This window comes from Loxodonta africana, chromosome 16 (assembly GCF_030014295.1).
Source record: "Loxodonta africana isolate mLoxAfr1 chromosome 16, mLoxAfr1.hap2, whole genome shotgun sequence".
Classification (NCBI taxonomy): Eukaryota; Metazoa; Chordata; class Mammalia; order Proboscidea; family Elephantidae; genus Loxodonta; species Loxodonta africana.
In genome coordinates, this window is record NC_087357.1 from 17,042,075 (window position 1) to 17,056,821 (window position 14,747).

The 14,747-nt window shown below is 38.1% G+C and overlaps 1 protein-coding gene across 5 annotated transcripts in view; it reads left to right on the forward strand.

Moving 5' to 3' along the window:
- RAB11FIP2 (RAB11 family interacting protein 2) overlaps positions 1 to 14,747 on the forward strand; it is a 57,536-nt gene that overhangs the window by 22,364 nt on the left and 20,425 nt on the right. Inside the window, exons 4-5 of one of the 5 annotated variants that reach the window (XR_002785429.2) lie at positions 13,746 to 13,891; positions 13,967 to 14,050. The exons of 2 other annotated variants lie outside the window; for them this stretch is intronic. The gene's annotated coding sequence lies outside the window, so the exon portion shown is untranslated. The remainder of the gene's footprint in view (positions 1 to 13,745; positions 13,892 to 13,966; positions 14,051 to 14,747) is intronic. 2 more of the 5 variants (XR_002785428.2, XR_010318052.1) reach the window with 2 other exon arrangements.

Genomic DNA, 14,747 nt, shown 5'->3' on the forward strand with positions numbered 1-14,747 from the left:
GTTTATTTTCATAGCATTTTTAGTTTTTGTTCAGATTTGTCTAATACTAAGATAAGTTACCTGCTATTCATGGCAGGCTATAAGTCTTTTACACAGCTGAAAACTTGTAGCCTCATTTATGAGACAGAAAACAAAAACTTTTGAGATGGATTTTAGAGCCATGAATCCATTAGTGCCCAGGGATTTACAGAATGTATCCAATGAGACAGTGACTGCGAACGTGAAATATGCCATGTGATTAGTTCCCCAAACGGTAACTAGAACTTTTATGCTTAACTCCCCAGATACTACTTGAAACTTTTTTACCCTTCGTCATCCTAATACTCATTATAATAGCTCCCATTAATTGGGGCATCTCCCAATGGGTTAATTTGCAGATACCAACCATGGCATCCTTTGGCTCGTTCACTAATGCAAATTGATATTTCTAGTCTTTAAAATTGAAAACAAAAAAAAAAAGGCTCTGTAACAAAAAAGGTGAAACTTTATTTAAAAATTTTTTATTTTGCGCTGAGAAAATGAGATACTGAGAGATTCTGGGAGAGAGGAGAAAACAAGCTAAAAAAAAATCCACAAAAACTACTGTAGGCTAATAAACTGATGTGAAAATTTCTCAATTTACAGCACTTGACAGGTGCTAAAAGAAAAGCATCTTTAATTTTAATGTGTTGTTAGGACCTCTTTAGAGAGACTGTACAAGTTATTAACAAGGTCCTCTGAGACAGGAGACGGGTAATTAACAAGACCTATGGAGATATAGTTTGGGTAATTAACGAGCTCTTAGGCACTGGACACAGGATAACACATAGCAAGCCCAATCGTTAAAGGAGAACAGGTTGTTATGATATGATCAAATACAAGATAAAGTATGTAAGTCCTCTTGAGGTTTCTGATGGCAAAGTATTAAGATTATATTCCAGTGACCCCAGTGCACTAATTTTTATACATCAGGATCTAGATTGTTTGGTTTAATTTTTAAGGTAGAATTTGAGAGAATTATTTCTTTGTAAAACCAAGAGGAAAGGGAGCTTGTTACGTATAGACAAATAATCTTCACTAATTAATTGCCATTAATGAACATGAGTATTTTGAGAAAAATACACTGGAAACATGTAAGTTCTGTGATTCTGAATTGTTGGTTTGGACATTTAGTCTTCACCAGTGGACTAATATTGCTGACTCCAAATTTTCCTTGCTGTCCTTACTGCCTTCAGACTGTCAGCATCCTGGGCCAGAGAGGAGACTGTCATGGCACCAGTGTGGTTTTTACGTATTATACATAGGTCCCGTAAGTCATGTTTCTGTCCTCCCTTTAAGTCCGTCCCAATATCAAATACTATTTGGACTGGATATTCCCTGTGTAAATTTGAAATTGTTGGGTTATGAATCTTGATTTTTGATTCAGAACCCTGGCACATTCAGCGAGCATTTACTATACACATGCTATGCTGTCAGTGTTACAACTCTAAAAAATTCGTTTCACTGCCTTCTCTCTCAGTACCTCAGGATGATTTTTTCTCAAAAGTCAGATCTGATAATCAAATGATATTTTCATTTATTTTTTGAGTTTTACAGTATTCAAGGAAATCAGAGACTGTTAAGATACAAATCCTGCTCTTTGAAAGGCGCTCATCAGAACAAGCATTTAAGTTATTAGTTTGTGTGAAGGGTTTAAATTCCATGCCAAGGACTGAACATTGCATAGGCCTCGATGAACCATGAAAGGTTTTTAAGTTGGGTTATGATATTATGAAATTAAAGTTTTAGACAAACAGTCGAGAGCTAGGATGGAAAATCTGTTGGGAGCAGGGGTTAGGAGAGGGGAGGAGAAGGTTGAGGCAGGAAAACTAGTTAGGAAGTTATAGTTGTTGAGTTGAGAGCTGATGGAGGTCACTTGGCAGTGAGGATAGAAAAGAAGGGAACATCCCTGAGCAGTATCCCTGGGCTAAAACAGACAGTACAGCACGTATCCGTTCTGCTTGTTGGTAGTGGGATCATCAAGAGAGAAGAAATAGGGATTATTCCAGTGTTGTGTCTTCAATCAGCGTTTTAATTTGATAAAACAGCATTTTAGAAGCTGTGTTTTATTCAGTACAGCAGCAATGTCAGCTCTGTAGTCTTCGAGTCTTGGAATCAGACTATAAAAGGGGGAAATGCAGAACAGAATTTCAGATTCTCAGGGACTCCAGACTTCCTGGAGCCATGGAGGCTGAATGAACCCCTGAAACTATTTGCCCTGAGATAATCTTAAACTTTAAAGCAAAAATATCCTCTGAAGTCTTCTTAAAGCCAAACAATAGTTAAGCTTAACTAGTAAAAAATGTCTGCCTTGAGCATTATGCTCTTTTAAGAACTATCTATATGGGATCAAATTGACAACAGCAACTCCAAAGATTAGGTGGGACCCTTATGGGGCAGTGAGTTTATGTTAATGGGAAGGAACAACTCAGAAAAGGATGCGAGAATGGTTGTACAACTCAAAGAATGTAATCAGTGTCACGGAATTGTACATGTAGATGTTGAATATTGATAAATGTTTTGCTGGATATATTCTCGACAACAATAAAATTAAAGAGAAAACAGTTTTGGTATTGATGGAGACCTTTGAGGTTTTTTTTGTTTTATTTTTAATTAGGTGCTATCTTGTTTATTTTGGAAACCCTGGTGGTGTAGTAGTTAAGAGCTACAGCTGCTAACCAAAAGGTCAGCAGCAGTTCAAATCCACCAGGCACACCTGGAAATTCTATAGGGCAATTCTACTCTGTCCTGTAGGGTCGCTATGAGTCGGAATCAACTCCACAGCAATGGGCTTTTTTTTTTTTTTTTTGGCCTGGTGGCTTAGTTGTTAAGAGTCAGCAGCTAACCAGAAAGTCAGCAGTTCAGATCCACCAGGTGCTCCTTGGAAACCCTGTGGGGCGGTTCTACTCTGTCCTGTAGGGTCACTATGAGTTGGAATCGACTGGACAGCAACGAGTTTTGTTTTTGTTTTTTTAATCTTGTTTATTTTAGACTTTTTAAAAGAGACTAGGAATTCATGTGGTTTGAACTTTTTGAGACTAGCAAATTAGTATCAAAACAGTAATATTCTTGTTAGTTTGTTTTTAAGCACTGAAACTACCTTGGCTACTTTGAACACAATTTTTTTTAACTGTTTATGGGTTTATGCCTTTAAAGTGTTTTCACCTTAGCATTGTAATTAGTACATAGATTTCTCTTCATTGGTTTTGGCTTCACCTAGTCTTTTCCCTGTTGGGCTCTTTTCATTAGTTTCTTACTAAGAGAATACCTTCTGTACTGGCTACTTTTTCCAGGCCTTCTGCTTCCATGTTTAGAACATTTCCATTGGGCAACTATGACCACATTACCTGTTGTTACTTTTTTTTATACCATAAGCCTTAACTTTTTGAAGTACAGATAATGTTTCTGTATATGTAATTTATGGTGGCAGCGTTGCCTTGTGGTCAGCATGTTTTAAATAGTTGTTGATGGTACAAAATAAAGCAGTTAATTGAATTACGAAATTATCTCCTTTTACATTTAACTATTTTCTAAGAATATTAGGATTTAGACATTTGACATTTGTCTCTTTGAACTTACATTTTGAGGAAAGAGTATTGCTCTTTGATTTGATATATTAAGTATAACATAGTATGGCATTTTGTATATTTTAAGCTCGGAAATCTTTCTGAAAACAGTGCTAACACCACTTAAATAGTAATTACATGAATGGGCTTGATCTTCTTAGAGTAAAACTTAATTCAAGTTACCAATTTTTGTTTTGTTTTAGTAGATGTGATTCCTTTAGTAGACAAGTGTATAAAGCTCCTCCAGGGGTGAAAGCCAGAGGTATGACTCTAGAAGAGTGACACAAGCCCTGAGCACAGCAGCCAGGGAGAGGGGTGTGTGAGCAACGCCCTGCAATCCAAGCAGGGTGAGCTGTGTGGACCAGAAGTACAGGTAGTCCCTGACTGAAGATGCATTTGAAGTATGACAAACCGGACTTACAGCCCTTTTTTTAAAAATATGGATTTTTTTTTTATGTATGTATATAGTAAAATATATCTGTGAGTTTATATGTAATGTTTCCAACCCCCCCCCAAGACAAAAATCAGATTTATAAAGATACTGGTAATAAAAGGCATTAATAATGGAAACTAAAAAAAAAAAAAAAAAAGATATTTGACTTACATCAGAACCGATTTAAGATGGAGTCATCAGAACAGAACCCTGTCGTAAGTTGGGGACTGCGTGTACAAGGGATTTGCTGTGGAAAGGTAGAGGAAGGAGCAGTTCAGTCTCCTGCAAATTGAGAAAGCTTCCTCAAGGAGGAAGCCTTTGAGCTTGATCATGATCATTGAATATGGTTTTATAAGTTGGGGAATGAGTAGCTAGATAACTGTTTTAGTAAATAGCAAAGAAACTCATGAAAAATAGTCGGATGCATTTTAGAGGAATATTTTATAAATAGGGACTATATACTCTATGTCCAAAAGCTCTTTTCTACAGCTTAGTAATTTTACCACTTCTAGTTGACACACCACAGTTGGAGTCATGGAGCTCTGTTCGATGTCTGTCATTCCCTCCCTGCCTGGTAGGTTCCTGAGGAAGTATGTTTGCCACTTTAGGCTACCAAGGAGCCAATTAGTGAGTACCCTGCCGCGGCCCTGCCTTACACATAATGAACGCTTTGTTATGGAGCCTGGTGCGTGAATGGGGGTGTTCAGGTTAATCACGTATTTTGTTTCCTAGAGATGTACAATACAGTCGCTTCATACAGATTTTTCATTTTCAAAGAATTATAAATGCCCCAAATAAATAAAAAGTGAAAATTGTATTGGACATATTTTAATATTAGAGTCACATAGTATATTTGATTTGATTCTTCCAACCAGTGATTTCACAGTATAATGTGAAAGTGTAAAACCACTAACAATAGAATATTCTGAAGGGAATGTCGGATAGATATTAAGAGTTAGGTCTGGATTGAGTCTCAGCTGAATAGCTGTATGACCTTACTTAACCTTTCTAAGCCTCAGTTTCTTCAGCTATAAAACGGGGATGACGATCTTGGTATTATAAAAAAAAAAAAATTTTTTTTTTTTTTTTTATAGAGGAGATTAAATAATGTTATGTGCATACATTGCTGAGGGTAGTGTTTGGCACATAGCCTGCAAATGGTAGCTCTTATTATGATTTTATACAGTATCCACAGAATACATTCTAGTTGCTTTAAATAAGTTAAATGAAATTATATTCTCAACTTTTTTTTTTTCAATCTTAAAGTGGAATTTTGGGGCTTACCTTTTTTACTGTATGTCAGTAAAGGACATACATTGGCAAAAATCAATCAACTTGATAGTTTTTCTAGTTTCTGTCAAGATGTTATGCTCAGTAATAATCTTAGATGAAATAAACTAAGCCACATTGAAATTAAGTGAAAATATTCTCTATATTAAGTAGAAAATTAATTTTATTATTTTGCAAGGCAAAGATATAAATAAACATTCAATGCAAAGTTCTGTGAGCAGAAATGCTTGCACACCACTAATAAAGAGAGTGTAGGGTGGATATCTAAGCTTTGGCTTTTAGAGTGATAAATATTTCCTAAACTCAGATGGCCAAGGTCACGTTGAATTGTTAAAGTAGGCAGTTGAAGCTATCATAGTACAAAGGACAAATGCTGCCCACTGAGAACTCTCCAGAACATTTCAGAGCTCCCTTTGGGGAACGAAGACCTGTCTCAGGAGAGTCCCACAGCCACTAATGCTCCCCTCCCAGCCAGGATCCAGATGTTGGTGCGTTTATTTCTTTGTCAGTGAAAATGCTCTCTTTCTTCTGTTTTTCATTGAAATTAGAAGATTCAACTCATCTCTGGACTCAAGGTCCTTTAATGGTATATTTGATCTGATTCTTCCAACCAGTGATTTCACAGTATAATGTGAAAGTGTAAAACCACTAACAATAGAATATTCTGAAATATAGTTGTGTTTTCACAGTATAATGTGAAAGTGTAAAACCACTAACAATAGAATATTCTGAAATATAGTTGTGTTTTCAATGTTGTTTCATTCTTCTGGTTTTAAAAAATATTCCTCACTTAGAAAAAATAAATACGTAACCAAAATTTGAATTTAAGATATCCTTGAATTATCATCAGTTTGTTTTACAGAATAATGTCTTTTGCACTAACAGAGATGGGTAGTGCCTTATAACGTTGTCGTCTTGTGCCTGCTGTCTTTACGTTACTAGACAGTATATTGGGTGACATTCTAAAATGCAGGTGTTTGTTTTTGAACTTGATAATCAGGGATGGCCATATTTCCTCTTACTTGGTTTTATGTTGCTCTCCTTTTTCATGTAAAGATTCTGTTAATATTGTGGTATAAAGTCTCTGCGTTTAAGATTACAGGCAGGTAGATAGAAAATAATGTAGTTAATTGTCCTAATGGCTGGTGCAGTTAGTAAATGCGGATGGAGGTAAAAGTAGCATGAGATTAAATGGGTAAGGTTAGGCAGCCTAGACATCATGGAAAAGGTAGAATTAGCAAAGTCTCAGAGGATAGATCTGTAAAAAGATAGAGAAAAGGACTTTTATGAATGGAAATTAAAATGAGAAAAGATGAAGAGTAAAAATGAGTGTTTCAGGTGAGCTTCAAGATTGGAGACAGTGGTGGAGATGGACCTTCTTACTAGGAACTTAGCATACCAGAGTGAAGAGTTTGCCTCTGAATTCTATAGAAAGTATAAAGATTTTTCAACATATGTATGATGTGATGAAAATACTATTTGAGGAAAATTCAGAACAGTGGCATTGCTACTGCAGACACAGGATGTACTCAAATAGGAAGAGAGACACATGAAATCAAAGGGAAATGTCAGTGAGACTGCATTTCTAAGTGTGATTTTAAATCAGAACAAAAGCATTTTGCAGTGAAAAGTAATTTTGACTACATAGTTATAGGAACAGAACTATGGGAAAATTATTGTGGCATTAGAAATTTATAGGTACACTCTTTAAATCAGTGGATACTTGTATCTTAAATGTTCTTGAATAGTGTATTTTTTTATAAGAAGAAACATTCAGAAAAAGCTGGCTGAGAGATTATAGTATAATATACAATTTCCAGTAAGATGATTATGTGCATCTATTTTTTTGTAGGGGCAGAGAGTGAATTTTTATACAAAACAATACATTCTTTTCTAGAAAAATTTTATAATTTCATAGCCCTACTTAAACAGTGATCTCAAGCATGGCAGTGACGGTGGGGATTGCCCGGGACCAGGCAGTGTTTCGTTCTGTTGTACCTAAGGTTGCTAGGAGTTGGAACCACTTCGAGGGCAACTAACAGCGACAACAACAATTGAAACAAGCTCCTAGTCTCCAAGAACTTCCCAGTTTGGAGTGTAGCTGGGAGACTAGTGGATAGGTAGGAGGCAGTGGGTCAGGGTCTACCCAGAACAATAGTATAAACCCAACACAACTTCCGAGAGTGACAAAATTTCATAAAGATTTAGAAGGAAAACACCATGTTTATATCAACACAAACATGATTATATTATGGAGCAAAATGCAAGAATCCACCTGAATTTTTAAGTTAAAACTTGGAATATCAAAGAAAATTTATGGTTATTACAAATTTCTTCTTCCTATCTATTAGGGATACTAAAGAGAAGAAAGTTTGAGAAGCATAGTTTTAGAGGAATGGAGAATATTTAGAGTCCATAGGGCTGTGTTTGGAAACTTGTGAATTCCTTGACTGACTGTCTTTGAAATAATTATTTCTCTTCTCTACCAGGAGAAAATAGTAAGTAAGCTTGACTAAATATTCTTGATGAACTGTGTCCTAATTTCAAGAAATCTTTAAATTCTCAAATTTTAAGACTTTCTTCAACAACACGTTCACTAATACTCATGATAAAAAGCGCCTAGGCCTGAATTTGCTGTCCATGATCTTTGGTGTCACTGACCACAATTTTTAATTGTCTTGCCTATGAGATTTCATAAAAGATATCCTGTGAGAACATTAATAAGTAAATTACTGTTAGTAAATTACTGTTAGTCCCCATAGACGTGTGTATATTCAGTTCTGTTTTGTCATCCAGGTGTTTTGTGTGCATGCCCAGTCCCAGGAGAGAGAATGCAGTATTTCAGACTATAATACCATTAATTTAATGTGGCACTGAGTTCTTAGCTTTTTCTAAAAAGGAAAAAAAAACCAATATTGAGTTTTACCTTGCCTCTTAAAGCCCCACTTGCTTGAGTAATAAACATAATTGAAGTGTTTACTAGGGACTATCTCTTTGGGCACTTCATTTTATAGGGCTTTTGAGAAGAGAGTCATTAAAGAACATTTTTTTAAAAAAACTTCTTTAACATGTCATCTCTATGGACTGAATAACTTTTCAGGATTTACCAGAATAATCTCAAATTAATCTGTATTGAGGTCCGAATTCATAAACTGGTAGGTATACCGGATAAATGGGCTAGTTGAACTGATTTTATTGGAGGCCCACCATTTTGAAAAATTACAGTTACTTAAAATCATATTGACAGTTGTACATATTGGAATAATTCTTCTTGTCTTAAAAAGAACTGACATACCATGGATATACCATCAGGTCTAGATATAAGTAACCTTTGTTATTCAGAAAAATGAATTCCTCTGCTCTTTGGGGACTTGATATATTGTTGGTAAATATATATTGACCTATCAGTGATTTACTTGGTCAACTATCAGCCCAATTTTTCATAAGCACCAGTTATTAATGTGTTCAGCATACATTAAGTAAACATCTGCCACGTCCTCAGCACTATGCCATATTTGGAGACTGAAAAGATTGATGAGATGTGGTTCCTGCCTTAAAGTGGCTTATAGTAGTAGAAAGAGGCATGGGAGAGTTAAGATAGATATGCAATAATAATTGAAATAATATTTGAATAGAACTTTGTCATGTAAAACTTTTTCATATTCATCTCTTTTAATCCTCCTTTAATCCCAGTTATTTGAAATGGATAGTAGCATTTCTATTTCTTAAATTAAAACATGGTTAATAGGTGGTGGCAGTAAGTCCAGAAAGGTAGATTCGGTCACTGCAGCTAGTTTTGAATACAAGGCTGAAGTTTTTAATCATTATCCAGGGGGAAGTTGGGGATCCAAAGATTTCTGACAGATGAATGATGAGGTTAGACTTGGGGTTTAGAAAGCCATGCCCAGCAGTGATGTGTAGGCTGGATTGCACAGGAAGACTGGCAGGCTGTTAAGAGGCTGCTGCAGTAGTCTGGGCAGTGGTGTTGTAGCCTTGTGATCAGCAAAGGTAGCAGTGAAAGTGAGCAGCTAGGAAACAGTATAGAGGCTGGCTCGGGAGAATCTGGCAATTTATTTATGAGGGTTGCAAACTGAAAATTGGTTGTACCAGAGGAGGAAAATCAGGCAGAGCTGATCTCAGATACAAGATGATAGGCTTGAGACATGTTAACTTCGAGGTACAGATGGAACATCCAGTCCAAGATTTTCAACAAGCGTTTATAAAATGGTGTTATAAAGGGTAAAGAGATTGTGATTTAGTAGCCACCTGCCTGTATAGTGGTGGTAGGTGAAGTCGTAGAAGAATACGAAGTCACCAAGGTAGAATAGAGAAGGTGGTCTGTAAACAAAACCTTAAGAAGTATCCAGTGTTTCTCACCTAGGGGTGAGAGGAGGAAGATGATCAGGATTATAGAGCGTGAGTGAGAGAGAGTAGCAGTCAGCAGACATACTTGGGAGGCATTAGAGATTAGCAGAATTAAGATGGTGGAAGGTCCAAGGAGTAATGGGTTGCAAATATGCTTGGGAGGGAGGGCTAAGTAAATAAAAATGGATTAGGAGATGGATTGGGATGATAGTGGGGTCCACATACCAGGTCCCATAGGAGTAAGAGAGCAGGAGAATCAAAAGGTGAAGAGATTGACCAGATGAGACTGCGATTCTATGAGATCTCAGAAGTGAAGCCCCTCTGACAGTGAGGAACTGTCTCCCACCTTATTGATGACTGTTCCTTGGAAACATGTTCAGAGAAAGTCTATTTGTAAAAATGTATTGTTGCAGTATAGTGAATTACTGAATATGCCCCTTAGTCTTTGTAATTTCCGCCAGATAACTGGGTGGGACTGTGCATATGTGGTGCTTATGGCCCGGCAGAGGGATTGGATAGCTTGCTAATAATGTAAATAAAGTGCATGGCACCCTTATGGGGGTGAGAACATGCAAATAAGGTATATGGAACCCTAAAAAGGGGATTGGTCAGTTTTGCCATCCTGCTAGGCTTAAAGGGAGACACGGAGAGAGAGAGAGTAGCTTTAACTTGGAAGACAGCAAGAGATGGCGGTATATGACAGCAGGAACCAGGAGATGGGTTCAAGGTAGCTGTGGTGGGGCTTGCTGATCCCCAAAGCTAAGAGTTGTGACACTTGTCCAATAAGGTCCCCCCAGGGCCTGGCAGCGTAAGGCCCCAGCAGGGTAGAGGGTGTGAAGAAGCTGTCCTGATCGAGGAACTGTATCCTGAGTTGTTCTGTTACTTCCAAGTTCATCCCGATCCCTAGTTGTACGCTGTTATTTCCCTAATAAACCCCATAACTGTGAGTATGGTCTCAGTTCTGTGTGGCCATTGCAATGAATTCTCAAACCCAGCAGAGAAGTAGAGTACCATGGTGGAAGGGACGGTTGGTGTCAGAATTGGTAAAAAGTTCAGAGAAAGGTTTGTCTGATTTTGCCTCATAGAAATCAGCCTTGGGCTGTTGATGTTGGTTCTCCTTCCTCCTTGTGAAGTTAAAGAAGGTCAGACACATCCCCACCACCATTTTTACAGTTGTGAACTGTAAGGCAGTGTGTAAATAGGAGGTGGTATTACCTGGTGGCGCTGTAGTTGTGCTTGGCTGCTAACCAAAAGATTAGCAGTTTGAACCCAGCAGCCGCTCTGCTGGTGAAAGATGTGACAGTCTGCTTCCATAAAGAAACTCTGTAGGACAGTTCTCCTCTGTCCTACAGGGTCGCTATGAGTCGGAATCAACTAAGTGACAGTGGGTTATTACTTAAACCAGAGTCACTTTAAGCAATTACAGCATTTCCAAACCACCAGAGCAGTCAATCTTTAAAAAAAAAAACCAAACCCACTGCAGTTGAGTCGATTACGACTCATAGCCCTATAAAAAATAGGACAGAGTAAAACTGCCCCATAGAGTTTCCAAGGAGTGCCTGGAGGATTTGAACTGCCGACCTTTTGGTTAGCAGTTGTAGCATTTAACCACAGCGCCACAAATTGAAAATAAATTTGAAAATCAAGTATTCTAGCTTTATGAATATGAAAGGTATTGTTAAGTAAAGGCCTGGAAGATGGTCTATTAGTGGCTAGCAACGAATTGTCATTTACAAAGTGGAAGACTATATTTAGAGGAGGAAAAAAGATATGTTAAAATAAGTAGTTATGGAGCATAAGCCAGAAACTGAAAAGAGGAGTGTAGAGAATTTATGTGACTAATCATATTGTTTTTCTTTGGTTCTTCTTTCTTTCTAATAGAGAAGTAGAACCTTTGTTCTAAACCACTTAAAATTAAGTGAATAGCTTATGGCATTTATTGTACAGCCTTGTATCTGTTAGTCCCAGCAGGAGACCAATGACACACTCAAAAGGGGTAATTGAAGAAAGCTTAATGAAGAGACTATTTACAGATGTGCAGGCAGGGTTAAGGACACCGAGGAGGGGTAGTGAAGCACCAGGGACCAGCAGTGTGTGGAAGCCACTGCCATGCGAAGGTGTGAAGAAACAGCTGTAGCTACAGCTGGGACTGTAGGTGTAGGAGTTGCTGCTAACACTGCAGCCAACAGGGAGGGAGGGAGGGAGTGGAGGGATGGGGCTTATTTGGGGGAATGAATGCCGTGTCTCCCTTTCTTCCTGCCCCCACACCCCCAAGTCTCCTGCAGAGCGTGGTTGGAAGCCAACGGGCAAGGGCAGGGGAGCCATGGTGAGGTACTCAGTCCTGAGGTCAGCCTCCTGAGGGGCAGGCAGAGGCCAAATGGAGCAGAAGGGGCAAACAGAAAATAATGAGCACAGTTATTTCAAAAACCTGTTACATTGCCATTGTTCTATGTCTTTAAAACTGCCGAAGCCTAGGTCTTAGTCACTTCTGGTTGGAAGAATCCTCAAGAACTTGTACTGGACTCCTGGAATCCAACCAACTCTGAGCTCAGTAGGAGCTCACAGTTTAAAGTTCCTATGAGGAAGCAGTTAAGTTTATGGCTCAAGAGCTTTGACTATGGAATTCGGTTGTCTTTCTTTGAAGCCCCGCTCTACTTAGCTTCGTTATGCCCATTTCCTCATCTGTAAATGGAGATAAAAGTAGTACCTACTTCATTAAGCGAGCTAACGTGGAAGGTGCCCAGAAAGGTGTCCGGTACCATGACTAACGTTCAGTAACTATCAGCCATTGTTAGGATTAGTGTTATTCTAGGCCCTTGCTTTACTCTAGAATGAGGTAGCTCTCTTCTTTTGAATCTCATTAAAGGTTTTATTTAGAATATGTCACAGTTCTTGGTCTATATCCCTTCCCACTGCATTTGTCACCAAAGTGAAGCCCCAGGTATCTGGAGCCCACTCTCTCACACTCCGGTTAAACAAGAAGATCAAGAAGATGCTCTCCTTTGAAAATAATTGATGTCAGAAGTTCTTTTGAGAGAGCTTAGAGTTAGTTATTTCCCATATACAACAAGGAATTGAATAGTGTTTGAAAAGCTACCCCTTTAGGCCTCGTCTTACCCTCTCTCACCCCTCCCCCACCCACCCAGCCAGGGAGAGAATTATAGATGAAATACCTCCAGGATTTTGCAAATAACTTGAAATCACTTATTAAATTAAAAAAAAATGGATTAAGTTGGGCCAATATGGACTTTGCTTTATAATTTCAGCAGTAATGGGGTTTGGAAAAAGACTATGGAGATGTAATAACACTCTAATAACACTTGTTTTAAAATGCCTTTGAAAGAATGTCATGGGCTGTTATGTGACTTCTCATTGAAAGATTTAAAATCCTAGAGCCAGGAATTCACACAGGTGCGTTTGCATTGTTTTGTATTAGCACTGTTCAGCAGTTTTAATTTTTGTTCTTTTGTGTTTTTTATGAGTTTACAAGCAATTTATATTTTTTCGCTCTGAATAACCTGTTCTTCTTAGGCATTGCCCCCAAAGAATGTATGCATGTTTTTCAAGAACAGAAAGGGAAAAAAAAACACTTTGCTCTCTGCCACATGCCTTAGGGGTTACTGTGGTGGCCATTTTTTATCCCGTTATAAAGATTGGTTTGCTTTTCTGGCCTATATGTAGAGAACTCATCCATCACACAAATTGAAGGACAGGTTCAAGTTCTCACAAACTTGATATCCTATTTTTTTATTCATTATGTACCCTAACTTCTGGGTATGCTAGTAAGCGATGTGATGGGAGAACTGCTAATGGTGCCTAGAAATGTGATCTCTGAGTGTTACTATTTTCAAATTAGAGGTTAGTTGGAAAAAGTCTTTAAAGTTTGTTTAAAAAGATTGAGGCTTTTACCCCAAATCTTTAGAATGTTAAGGTAGAACATTTTGTCAGCTTAAAACCTTTTTTTAAAAAATTACTTTATCACTTTCAAAGTTACTTTAAAATTTCTCTGCCACCACAAACTTCAGTTCTGATTTTTAAAAGTAATTTTTTTTAATGCTGTTACATTTCTGTAGACTTTCTGAACGTGAGTGTGTCTAGATTGATTTGATACCTGACGAAAAACACCATCGTCCCCTAACCTGTCGGCAACTCAGCGGAGCAGTCAGGCAGTATTACCCAATATCTTGTCTGACATGAGGACTGCAGTCCAAAGAGAAAGGTATCACAAATTGGTGCCACACTTCAGTAAATAGAGACATTTTATTTTTCACCAAGCTAATTCAATCCAGTTCAGTTAACTGTTTTTTCCCACTTAAGAACAGATCAAGAAAGACAGCCATGAATGACTGAGTTAATCCTGCGTTTGACACGTCAATGTGTGAGTAAAAAGCAGACCACAAGGGAAGGTTTTCTGGCTCTAGATTTTAGATAATACCCACTCCAAGAGCCTGCTCACCCAGCTCTGCACGGTGGAGAATCGGTGGGGGTGGACGGGTGGGATGGTGGTATCAGATCACTTTTAGGAACAGGTGTAACGGGAAGAAGCTGGGACTTGCTGCACTAGACACTTCTTTCCCCTTACAGTCGTGACCTTTTTGTTTTTATCATTCTTAAGACTTCTCAGACATTTTTTCAGCTGGTCATTGAGCTTCACTTGAGTTCCGTAGGCGAAAGCCATTGGGTCTGACATTTTGTTAGTTTTGTCATTTTGATAAAATCTTTGCCGTAAATATTTGTTCTTTGAAAACCCTTTTTGCACTAAGTATAATATTATTCATATTAATTTAATAACGTTTGAGGCATGTACTGAAATTATATAGTCGATAAGATTGGGATGATGGTGCTACCAAACGTGAAACATTTAAATAATATTTATGCAAGAAGATGACCATTGTCAAAAAATTGCGTGTCGCTCAGAGGTCAGCTCTGAGATTCTCATCTTTTGCACCAGAACCCTTTGAGGGTTCCTTCTCCCCCCCTGCTGCCTTGTATTCCAGGCGCTTCAGGGTCTGTGTTAATGCCCCTGCCTACAGCCCTAGGCCAGACCGTGCATCTGTAACTCCTCTTTCTCTAGT